The sequence below is a fragment of the Carettochelys insculpta genome, chromosome 12 (assembly GCF_033958435.1).
Source record: "Carettochelys insculpta isolate YL-2023 chromosome 12, ASM3395843v1, whole genome shotgun sequence".
Taxonomy (NCBI): Eukaryota; Metazoa; Chordata; order Testudines; family Carettochelyidae; genus Carettochelys; species Carettochelys insculpta.
Window position 1 is genome coordinate 22,192,300 of NC_134148.1, and position 12,371 is coordinate 22,204,670.

Here is a 12,371-nt window from a genome sequence, read left to right on the forward strand (position 1 = left end):
TACCAGGGTGTCGCAGAGGGGTAGCTGTGTGAGTCTGTAGCATCACAAAAAACAAGCAGTTCCGTAGCACCTTAAAGACTAACATTTATTTATTAGATAATGAACTTTTGAGGGTAAGAACCACTTCTTCAGATGAAAGAAGCTGTCTTGCCCACAAAAGCTCATTACCTAATAAATTTGTTAAGGTGCTACAAAACTGCTTGTTTTTACCTGGATATGTAAATTTAGCCCTACCATGCACGTGTGCATGCGTTTTTGACATCCAATAAAAGGGAGTTTGTGGCATCATGCGATTCTGCAAATCGCTATGAGTTGTATCACCACTTTCTACAGTTCAGTTTTGTGAGGGTCCCTTAAGAACCTTCACCTCCCCTTCCCCAAAGATTAATATTCTTACAGATAGCGCCTTCAGAAATAATTCAGTGGCTATATGGTTAGAAGGATTCGGAAGAACTGTGGTTAAAAGGATTCTGCACTGCTAGCCTGCATTTTTGGCTAGGTAGGTCTATTGTCCATATTGGTGGGGGGGATGCTAGAGTGCAATTAAGGAAAGAAAATGAAAAGCATGAAGTGCTGGAAGGTCTTGCATGGCGGTAGTTCGTAATTATTAAGAGCCCTGACTGTTATGCTAGGCACTGTGTAGAGATAGCCACGCTTTAAAGACAGGTCACTTATATTCTACCTCTTATCTCCCTTTCCTCCATGTTTAGTGGGGTGTAAACCCATCTAAAAATGTATTGACCTAAGTTCTTCAAGGCCTTAGGCTTAACCTGTTTAAAATATTCTCCAGGCTCTGATGTGTGTGGTGCTTGTGGAACTTTCAAAGTTTCTTTAATTGCACACTTACACAGATAATACCCAAAGGAGTGAAAAGCACATATGACAGAGTGGTAGCTAATCTGAGCCTAGGATGTCTCTCTGCAACAAGAGTGGTGTGTAGTTTAAGAGAAAATTAACTGCTACAGTTTTCCTGTTATCCCAAGTAAACACATTATACCAATAGTTCTCTCAGTGGTGGAGTAGAGTTGTTTCTCTACTACCCTTGTTCCAAATATCATTTCTTCTCTCCTCCAAAAAACAAAATCCTCTTGCTTGTCAGTGTCAGCAAGTCTCAGGGAGAAGTTTTCCTGGACATCAGGTAAGCAAAAATCAAACTTGCAATGAACTAGTGCAGCTGCTGTACCCTTCATTTTTTTTTTTTCTGTAGCGGCTAACGCCAGCGTGTTTGTGCCGGAGCATAAACAAAGTAATAAAGAGGAGAGCTCTTCCCTAGTGGTACTGAGAACCCTATGCCATAGTTTATACCATATGTAAAACTCCATTGTGCTGCCCATGAATAAAAATGCAGGGCGTCTAACAAATGACAATAGTATTTATTCACTGTAGGCAAGTACCGAAGGCTAGTGTACTTGTTTAACTTCTAACCCTGCAAAATCTGTCAGAGATTGAGGCCTTATTGTTCATGGCACTGAATTTGCTTATGGCAAAGGTGTGGTACCTTCCTCTGCTGATAAACGAAATGCTCCATATGTAATTTAGCTATCAGCTGAACCTTCCACTGGAGAAAAGGTAGTTAGACTCTGCCAAACCACATTGACTGGTAGCGTCCAAAGCAGATTACTTATCAGTAAGTGAGAATAACCCAAGGAAATAACGGTGGTTTCCCAAAATAGGTTACCTGAGTACTTCCCCATATTCTCGATAACTGGAATATCATGTGACCAATGCCAAGTTTCTGAAATAGTTCTACATATACTCTCTTGTGCCCTGTCCCCTCTTTACTCCTCTTTGGTTAGGCAAAGGTAAAGTTCTCACATTTCCAGGCTCCCTCCAGCCCAGTAAGGGGTTGTCGTCACCTGCTGTGTGGCTGGGGATGCCTCAGATTACCCCCCTGTTGAGGGGCCCAGGCTGAGAGCTATGCAAAGAGCATGCACATTATGCCCATGGGCTGTGTCTACATGAGAGGGTTTTGTGGTCAAAACTAGGCTTTCCTCAACAAAAACAGAGTGTCTGCCCACAAACTGCACTTGGTTAGTCTGCCAGCAAAACTCAGCACTTCCACTGACTGCATTATACCCCTCCCTGGTCAGGTATGAGGCCTCTCTCAACAGTGTTTTGTTGAGGAAAAATGGCATGTAGACACTCCAGGACCTCTTCTGTTGACAAAGCAGTCTTCCATGGTGCTGGCCAGCCGGAGCTGGGAGCTGCCCTCTCCACAGCAAGTGGGGCAGGATGATCCTTCCCTATCTGCTTTTAAAGGCACAGGCAGCCCCAGGAAGCACTTGGCAGGAAGCTGAGGGCCTGAACTTGTCGACACCACAGTACAGCAGCTGCACCTAGGACTTGAGAAAACTATGTCCCAGGCCACCTGTGACCCTCCCCCCCCGTACCCTTGCGGGATGCTGGGGAGGGCTCCCATGACCTACCTCGAGTCTGGGAAGCAGGCCCACTTGTGGTCTGGCCCAGAGACCCAGGACCTGCTGACCCTCTGTGGCAAGGAGGCCGTCCTTCTCAACCCCACAGCCAAAAGCTGGAGCGCCAGCAGCTACGCCCGCATCACTAGAGCCCTGGCAGTGCCTGGCCACCCCACCCACGCCCTCAAGCAGGTGCAAGCAAAATGCAAAGAGCTTGCTGGGGCTACAGCTGGGCCCGGAACGAGCAGCAGAGAACAGGGCTGTAGATGAACAGCTGCCCTTTAGTACGGGAACCTGGACTTGTTCCGGGGGGCAATGAGGCCCCCACAATGCATCCCATGTCCCAACCCACCCCGCCAGAGCTGCAGGAGGAGCAGCCCTCAGACCAGGAATCTTCCTCATTGCCCTGAAGTCAGGCCCCTTCAGTGCGATGACCTCTACGTGCGTCAACGGACCGGTGAGTACCCCACAAGTTGCACACCCTGGGGCACTCTGTGGGCCTTGCCAGGATGGCTTGGGCAAGAACCCATGCCGTGGGCCTGGCACGTGTGCCCATGTACACTGCAACGTGTCCCACCCACATGCTGCAGGTGGCCCCTGGGCACAGGCGCTGCCTGAACCCCTTGACATCTCGCAAACCTCAGGCCCCTGGGGAATGGAAGGGGGCAGCCTGCCCCTGCCACGGCTGGGAGCAGGATAGCTGCACAGGCAATGGCCTGACCCCAGACACACCTATGGGGACTATGGCTCCAAGCCTGCAGGCACAGCCATGGGCTACAGGCAGCACCCGCCCGCAGTGGTGGGTGCTACACGAGGGACTTGCTCTCTCCACTTACATCTGCACTGTCCGAGGGCTGCGCCAGCCCCAGGGAGGAGCCGGAGCAGTGCCTTCAAGAGACGCCATCGTGCCTGCACCTGAAGGGGATGTTGGGACCTGAAAGATGACACCCTCCAGACTCACACGGCCACCCTCTGACGGCAGAATGAGCTCACTCATCAGTGGCTGTGGTGGGAAGAGGACTGGTAGGGGGAGTGGGCACAGGCCTCCGACCAGTGGCTGGCCCGAGTCAACCAGCTGCTGGGCCACGTGGAAGCCTGGCTGGCCTGGACTGCTGCGCCTGTGGTCCCTGCCCCTCCTCTTCCCACCACTGCTCCCCTGACCTCTTGCCCCATGTCCTCCTCCAGGCCTTCTGGTTGACTGTGGGCATGGCCAGGGTCTGTGCCCAACAGGGCCTCCCTTTGCCTCCCCTACCGAGCCCAATTCTGCAGCTGCCCCCTACCTCCCCATGATCCCAACCCAGCCCCGAGGGGCACCCTGACTCTAGGGCAAAAGGGGATCTTGGGGCTTGTGTGGCTTACAGGCATCCTCCCACACCCTAGAAGAAGAGTCCCCCCATCCCAGGTGAGTGGACCCCATGTCCCAACCTCCCCATCCCCTCTGTACATAGCAGGCCCGTTACCTTGTAAATAGTAGTGACAGATATATTTATTTCTTACAAAGTACTACTTTTGTTTAGCAATGTCTATTTTTTTCACAACCCTCCTTATTGGTTGGGCGTTGGGGTAGAGTGGTTCATAGGGGGCACAATGCGGAGGTGGGAATGATGCAGGCCCAAGGCACCCCCCCCCAGGTGTACCCTGGGGAAGGTCATTTGGATGCTGTGGGCAAAGCTGTATTGCAGGGCCTCCCAGATGCTCACCCCAGCCTGGTGTGCCTGTTGGTTGGGGAGCTGAGCCCGGCTGTTTGTAGGGTCCCCCGGCATTCAGCGCTCACCCCGAGAGAAAGTCCTCTGCCTTTTGCTCCAGTGGGTCATGGAGGGTGCAACAGGCGCCCACAACGTGCGGGACTTTCTGTTCCTCCAGGTCCAGCCCTGTTAGGAGGCAGTGGAACCTGCCCGTCAAGCACCTGAAGGCTCACTCTACTGGGTTCCTTGCCAGGGTGAGCTGGGTGTTGAATAGTTCCTGTGAGATCCAGGTGCCTGGTGTCGCGCATCATGAGCCGTGTCAGGAGCAGGTAGACCCCATCCCCCACCATGCACAAAGGAATCTGTGTATGTCCAATGGCCAACTCCCGGCAGGGGATGCAGGTGCTTGCCTCCATCCTTAAGAAGAGCCTGGAGTTCTGGAACACCCTGGTGTCATGGGTCTGGCCTGACCACCTGACATACGTGTCCAGGAATTGCCCTCGATGAGCCGCCAGGGCCTGCAAGACCATGAAGTGGTAGCCTTTCCTGTTTACGTAGCGTGTGACGCTGTGTTTCAGGGCCCAGATGGGGCTGCGTTCCCCGTCCAGTACCCCGAAGCAAATGGGGAAGCCAAGGGCATCAAAGCTGGCCACGAGGATGTCCACGTCACTGACGGAGGCAAGCCTCTGCAGCAAGATCACATTGATGGCCCTCACCACCTGTGAAGGGAGGAGATTGGACATGCTCATGAGAGACCAGGAGGGATAGGGCCCCTGGGTGCTGGTGAGCTCCACAACCCCTGATATCCTTCCCTTCTCCCACACCACCCACTTCTCCCTTTCCCCTCTTCCCACTCCCCCGTGAGAGTTATCCTTGCACAAAGTTAATGCTAGAAGTAGGGATGGATATGTGGAGTGGTGAAACAGGCACCATGATGTTGTTTGCTAAAATGCCGATTGACTTGTTCTGCCCCCCCAACTTTGTTGCCAAAAATGGCCACTTGACTGGTGATTGACAGTCACCTGACACGTGGCTAAAGGCATCAGCTTGTCCTTTGTCCTGGAGCATCTGGTTTACTCCCTTGTTGCTGTACCAAGGACTCTGTTTACTGCTTATATGTAAACTGGGGTAAACAGACATTTCTTTGTTTAGCCTAGACCTGTTGAACAAGTTTTGCCTTGTCAGGGCTTCAAGAGTTTGAACAATGTCATACAGAGGGAATTCATAACTTCATGTTTAATGTTGCTGCATATTGTTCATCAGGATGTTATTGATATGTTTGTGGCCAAGTGATACATCATAAGGTATACATTGTACAAGCTTAATAAAGCAGTGTGCACGGTGCAAATAGAGGGATACATTTGGTCAAAAAATACCTTGCATTCTTAATGTCAGATGTAACTAGACAGGGCAGGCCACACAGACAAAACCAGAGAGCTTACTTTGCTGATCGCTACAGTATGGAAGTGGAAAAAGGTAGTAAACTTCTACGATCACCTAGAGTTTGCAAAGGTCCTTGAGTGAAACCACAGCTAGCCTTCGCGATAAACATTTTCTCCCCTTTAGAAGTGAATTGTTGCTGTTGTCTTGATGTCAAGTTCATGCTGTATTCTCCATGCTCTCTGCCTGCATAAAGGACATTTATGTTTGCTGATAATATATAGGACAGTCAAAGGCAAAAACATGATTGAAGAGCAAGGTAAGTGGGCATAATTTTGTTTCTTGAATCCTACTGGAGTTGCAGGGCTTTGCTGAAGAATTAGTCAAAGATCAAAAATGTAACGTGAATATAATTTGAAGGACTATTTTTTCTGTGTACCTCAGTCATATGAAAAGAGCACATAGCTATTCTTTCACACCACACAGTTGTTTTCTCTATAACAGCAGCACCGTACAATATAACAAAGAATTACAGTAACTGGGAAGAGAGAGGTAGCTGTGTTAGTCAGTATCCTAACAAAACAAAACAAAAAACAGTCCTTTAGCACTTTAAAGACTAACAAAATAATTTATTGGGTGATGAGCTTTTGTGGGGCAGAGCTAAAGAAGTGGGTCTGCCCCACAAAAGCTCATCACCTAATAAGTTACTTTGTTAGTCTTTAAAGTGCTACATGACTGCTTTTTTGTTTTGTTAGTTATTAGGAACAAAACTCAGATGGCATAAATCAGTGTTATTCTGATAGCTTCAGTATAGTGAGGCCTCTATACATGTGCTGAAGATTTGATCCTCAATTTTAGTGTAAGCATCCGTATTGTTTTAAAGCAGGGTATGAAATAGTGCCGATTAAGAGAGAATCAACTGTTTCATGCTGTCACCTAAATAAATAAATAAATAAAAGGAAGCAAATCCTTGCCTAAAAGAAGCCAGTTTATTTAAGAAAGGAATAGTAAATGCCCAAAATAGTACAAAGTAAAACTTGAATGCTTGTATACCATGGTGATCAATGCTTCAGAAATAACAAAGACCCTCACCCCACAAATACTAAATGCATCTGTAACTTTGTTCCTATAAATTGACCTAACTGACGTCAGTGAAGCCAGTCATACTTAAGTGTTTGTAGGATCAGAGCTGTAAATAATACCTGAAATATTACTATTTTTGCTGTTCAGATTAACATATGGTAACTGTCATATAATCCATCTGGAGCACTAACCTGTGGCGGCTACGAGCAATAAATAACTGTCATGTAATTCAACTGGCGCACAAACTTACAGATACTATGAACATTCAGTTTTTCACAGTGTCCGTGACTGTCTGGAGGATGCTGTTATGCGAAAACTTAGTTTTATCCTCATTCTTCTATTTAATAAAAAAAACCTCAAATGTTTCACTGGGTGAGCAGATGCGCTAAAGTCAGTGGAAATCTAGTGCATGTAAAGTTAAGCACATACAGAAACACTGAACTTAACATGCTTAACTGAACATAGGGTCTGTGCAGGCTACAATATTGTCTCCGATATTAACCCACACCAGATGCTCCACAGAAGATGTGACAATTATGATACTGAGTATTCCTTCCAAAACCATTTAGCATTTGTTGTTAGAACACTGGATGTTCTTGCTCTTCATATAAATGTCCAACTCGCTTTTTATTCTTGCTAAATTCTTGGCTTCAGTGTGATGTGGCAATGAATTCCGTAGGATAATTGTGGGGGGAGATTTGGGGTTTTTTTTGTTTATTTTTAATCAGTTTTGAATTTTCCCACCTTTTCAATAAGATACGTAAGTCTTTGCAGGATTGGGACTGTGGACAGCTGACTGAGCTGCAGAAAGGAAGCCAAGTGAATCACACAGCAGCAAGACGTCTTAGGGTGTGTCTACACAGCAGCATTATTCCGAAATATGCTATTCAGGGAGAGATATGTAGTGTTGTGTAGACACTAGGAAAGTTATTTTGGAATAACTTTGCTATGCAGGCATACCCTTAATGAGCTACAAAACCCTGAAATGATGCTCAATACTCTGGACTGCCACCTACTGGCACTTAATGTGTCATGTTTTTGCATATATGCAGACATCTCTATTAACAGAGGCTTCTAGTTTAAATACACGCCCAACATAGGTTGCTGTTACAGGGCCCGAACCTATTCCCACTGAAAAATGAGTAGGGAGACCATCCATCCAGTACTGGGCACGACAGTCCCGTATTTGGGACACCAAAAAGCTGTCCCAACTTACTTTTTAAAACGGACTCATTGTCCCATATTTGGGCTGCCCCACTCTCCCACTTCACTTCCCTGAGCCTCGGGGAAGCAGGGGGAGCATAGGCCGCTGCAGCTTCCCCAGGGATCCCGGGGATCGCCAGTGGCTGCCACCTCCTTTCCAGCTCCATGGGGCTTGGAGGAGCTGCCCCTTCCCAGCATATCTCCCTGTCTCATATTTGGGACGGGGAGATATGTTCTCCCTAAGAATGAGTCATGCCATTAATTTCAGGGACAGGATATGCACGTGGGTAAGAGAAATTAAAAAGAGAAGTACAGAAACTTTCTAACAGTGTATGAATTTGAAAACAGTGTCATGGTTGTTACGTTAAACAAGTTGTGCATATAAACCATTATCCCAGCTGAACAGAAAGGAAAGAAAAATGTGAATGACTGAATGGAAGACAGACAGACTGAAAAATCACTTCTGTTTTACAGTCTTTGTTTTTAAACTACGTCTTCCTTTTTCTTATATTCCAGTCATCTCAGATAATGAAGATGAACTAGGGTGGGTTTCACTTTTGTTTCCAGCATGGCTTTCGTCAGTGTGAATTTGAAAGTCCCACACCATGAAAATGCTATGGTGCAGGGAAAGCACCCACCCACTGATGAGAAACATGTAAATCCTAACCTGAAACGTTGTCATCGAATTACTATTGCAGCTCATGAACATCTTTTTTCTATTCATATCAAATCTGATACAACTTTCCATACACAAGAGAACCTTCATTTTAGGCTCTACCTAGCTGCATATGTAATTTAAATATCTCCCTTTCAACATGTTGGGCATTTTGGTTTGTTTTGGCTTTGTTTTAATTTAAATTGGGATTATACTGAAATAAAATTAGTTATTTAAAAATTCCTTTTTATATTGCAACAATTAGACTATCCCTCTTGTGAGAGAGTCTGCTGCCTGAGCCCAATCTAGCTTGCTTTATTCAAATAAGGGAGGGAGACAGGCTTTAACCCTCTGTGTTGTTTGTATTTCTGTGTTTTCATTGCAATTTTCTGGTCTTAAAGTTGTCCATTTGTGCCCATGTAAAATATGTTCACATTTCCTGTGCTGTATCATGTAACAACCATTAGTGGATTGGCTAGCATTGGCGTTCTGAATGCATACCTGTTTTAGATCATTTTTGAAGAGCATGATCTACGTGCATTGGTTAGGAAAGAAACCATTTAAAAAGGACAGGGGGCAAATTTAGTTAAGGGTTGTGACAGGTATGAAAATTCATATAATTTCCTGTAGCAAGCGACTCAGCACTGGAAATTGGAAAAGCGTGGTTTTAAGAGAACCACTATAACAACGTTTGTGCTCCTCTGCATTTCAACCTTCTTGTGATTCTCTGTTGCCAATTCACTCTGGGGGTTTCCTGTGTTTGACTGGGCACACTTTTGCTGTTTTTTGGACAGAGGAGGTGCCTTCAATTGTAAGTCTAGATATAGCGAGTATTGGATGAATTGAACTCCCCAGCCCTTATATTGTTGTTTTGATACAATCTCCTTTTTAAATGTGATTTGAGATCTATGTTAGCCTGTGGGGTCTGAATGGGAGGGGGGTGGGGGAATGATGGGTCAAATCTTCTGCCGGTGCTAACCAGCGTAATTTCATTGAAATTCAACTCCACCAATTTAAACCAATGGAAGATGTGAAATATGGCGAGTGTGTGTGTACTGCACTACATTCTGCTCCACATTCTGACTGAAAGGTTGTCGTCACAAATGTACATGTTTCAATTTCATTTAAATAGTAGTAGTACTCAGTACCATACAGACAAAAAAGTGACAAATGCAGTACTTTTTGTTGGCTTTTTTTTTTGTAGTTGCCATTTTCAGGTTCAGAAGTTAGTGGGCTAGATGATTTCCAAATTTTAGCTGGTCTTCTCCTAAAGATTATTCTCAGAAAATCGTCATGTTTTAACTACTACTAATAAAGCATTGGTCCGTACAAACATGGACAGAACTTTTCCTCTTGAGATTGAAAAGCATTTTCCAAATGTGGTGAGTATCATCATGCCCAGTCTCAGATGGGGAAACTGAAACAGGGATTGGTTTGGAGACCTGCCCAAGATCAAACAGCTAATATTTGTGGAGCTGGGAATACAGCCAGCATCTCATTGACTCCCAGTGCAGTGCAGTGCCCTAGCCTCTGGACCATGCTAACATGCAGTGTCTCTATGTTCACTCAGAACAAGCAGGTTCCACGTCAGCATGTTTAATGGTCTTCCATTGGAATGAGATGTGGTTCTCCCTACACAAACCCTGAGAAACTGGGTTTTGGGTGGTGACTAAAGATTAAATGTCTCCCATCGTGCGCCAGGTCACCGGGGAGCAGTTTATAGGCTGGAAAAATGGCTACCCCCACTCTGCACGCTTGTGGCTGATTTTTTTGGCTTCTAGATGTGCTTTCGCTATAGCTCATTTTGTCAGCCACAAGCAGCTGGAATGCAGAGTGTCCCTCCCCAGAGCTGAGATGGCTGTGGGACAGGGCGTTGCTCATGGGCTGCCCTTAGTGCCTGCTCCCACTTCTAGTTTGCTAGATCTTGAGTTTGGTCCCACTAAAATAACGTGCTGGGATCTGTGTTCAGTCAAGCTGTCAAACTCAGCAAGGGTTCCTGAGGGAGGCAGATGGTAGTTATATTTGCTGGCCAGAAGGGATTGACCATTTTTGGTATGATCCATTTGAATTCTTGCGGAGGTTTTGTCTTTGAGATGCATGTTCTGAATGAATAGAGAATAAGGGTGCTAGAAAATGTAACCACCCAGAGGCAAAAGTAAAGCCACCTAGTCTGTGCGGAGGTGCAAAATGCAAACAAATAATAGTGAAGAGAAAATTATAGGTTTGAAAATGGGGTGTTCAGTGACACAGATAAGCAGCAGCTGTTTAGACAGGTGAGGCTCTAGCTAACAGTCAAGAAAAATTGTCCCGCAAGTTTTAGGCTAAAGTGGTTAGTTCTTGTGAGCATTTCCTACTGGACTATGGCATGATCATGGAAGACATCATACATGTCTCTTAGGAGACACTAAGCACCTTCAAAGTAACCTGACCACCTCCCAGGATGTGCTCAGGAACTTGGAAGATGGGTGTTTTTACTGTCTGGGTTCCAATCCTGCTCTCATTGAAGTTCCTGGCAAAACTTTGCGGACTTCAGTGGGAGGTAGCAGGACTGGATCTTGTGATTTTTAGCTAGACTGTGTCTACTTCAAATGCACAGTGGCTAAGGAATTCATGCACTGATTTTATCCTTAGCTCACCCCAATATATGTAGGCATTGCATATCACGTACTACTCTGGGCATCTCTCACAACATTGTTGTGTGCACCTATATAAGCTGCAACACCCGAGTCTTGCAGAACTAGATGACTTATGGGTAAGGCCAATGCAATTCTGCCTCACTTACCATTTTGTGGGTCTAAGCCAGGCCCTTAATGTTACTGTAACATATCATAGCTTCTGGTCTAGATATATGATACTCTCAGACAATCATTCTGCATATCAAGGGTGAAATCTTGGTCCGACTGAAGTCCATAGCAAAACTCTCACTGAAGTCAGTGAGAACGGAATTTCACCCGCAATTCCTACTGAAACCAGTGGAAGTTTTGCATGTGGATGGACTGCAAGATCCTAAGTCTGTAACTTGTTCCTTGTGCAATCCTCTGTCACAAATAGCAATTTTAACAGGAGCATGTTCTGTTCAGTGTAAAAGGTAAATTACATCTGATGCTTGGGTGGAAAGCATAAGAGATTACATTAGTCAACCAATGTCCCCTGAAATAATTCTCTGTTAGATACTGATTGAATGTTGACCATTCTTCTGATGGGTTCATCCTGATTTGAAAAAAAAAAAAATGTTTCCTGCAAAATCTTTTGAAAATATCAGCATAAAACAGTCCGAAGTCAAACAAGAGTATGGAAATTTCACAGGCTTCATATTTTTTGTCCCCTAAAGCTCACATACCTGCCAGTGCGTACCATAAAATACTATTTGCCTAGCTAATTATATATGTATTAATGCTTCCAGTAGGATTTGTTAATTTAAGATGTGTTTCATGGAAGGAAAAAGTTAACAATGTGAATAAATAGGTCAAAAGATTATGTGAAACAAGAAACCCAACCCCAATTATTCTACCATCTGTGCTAAATTTGATCTGATGTTATATATGGTTTCCAGTAATCATCCATCTCCCGTTGTTGCCATGTGCACTGGTGGGACTCTTTGAACTCTGAGAAATTGGCACCAAAGAGCTGGACAGCCTGGCTTCACATTAACCTCTCGGTAATGGGAACTGTCTTTTAAAAGTAGCTCTGCCTTGGCAGCTGGGAGGGTTATTCGGCTGTCAGTCAGTGCAATGGAATTGTAACTGAAAATGCACTCGAGCAACTTTTGAGAGAGACACAAACTTCGCAAGGTTTTTAGCACAAATACAGCACTCGCCTCAGGGCTGTTGTAATGCGTGCCAGTCAGAATGGCCCACCAGTGGTCTTTCAGCTGGCATATCCTACACTCCATCTACACTCTTCCCCCTTCTGACACACTCCCAGAATCCCCACAACTGATGGCTAGGAGAG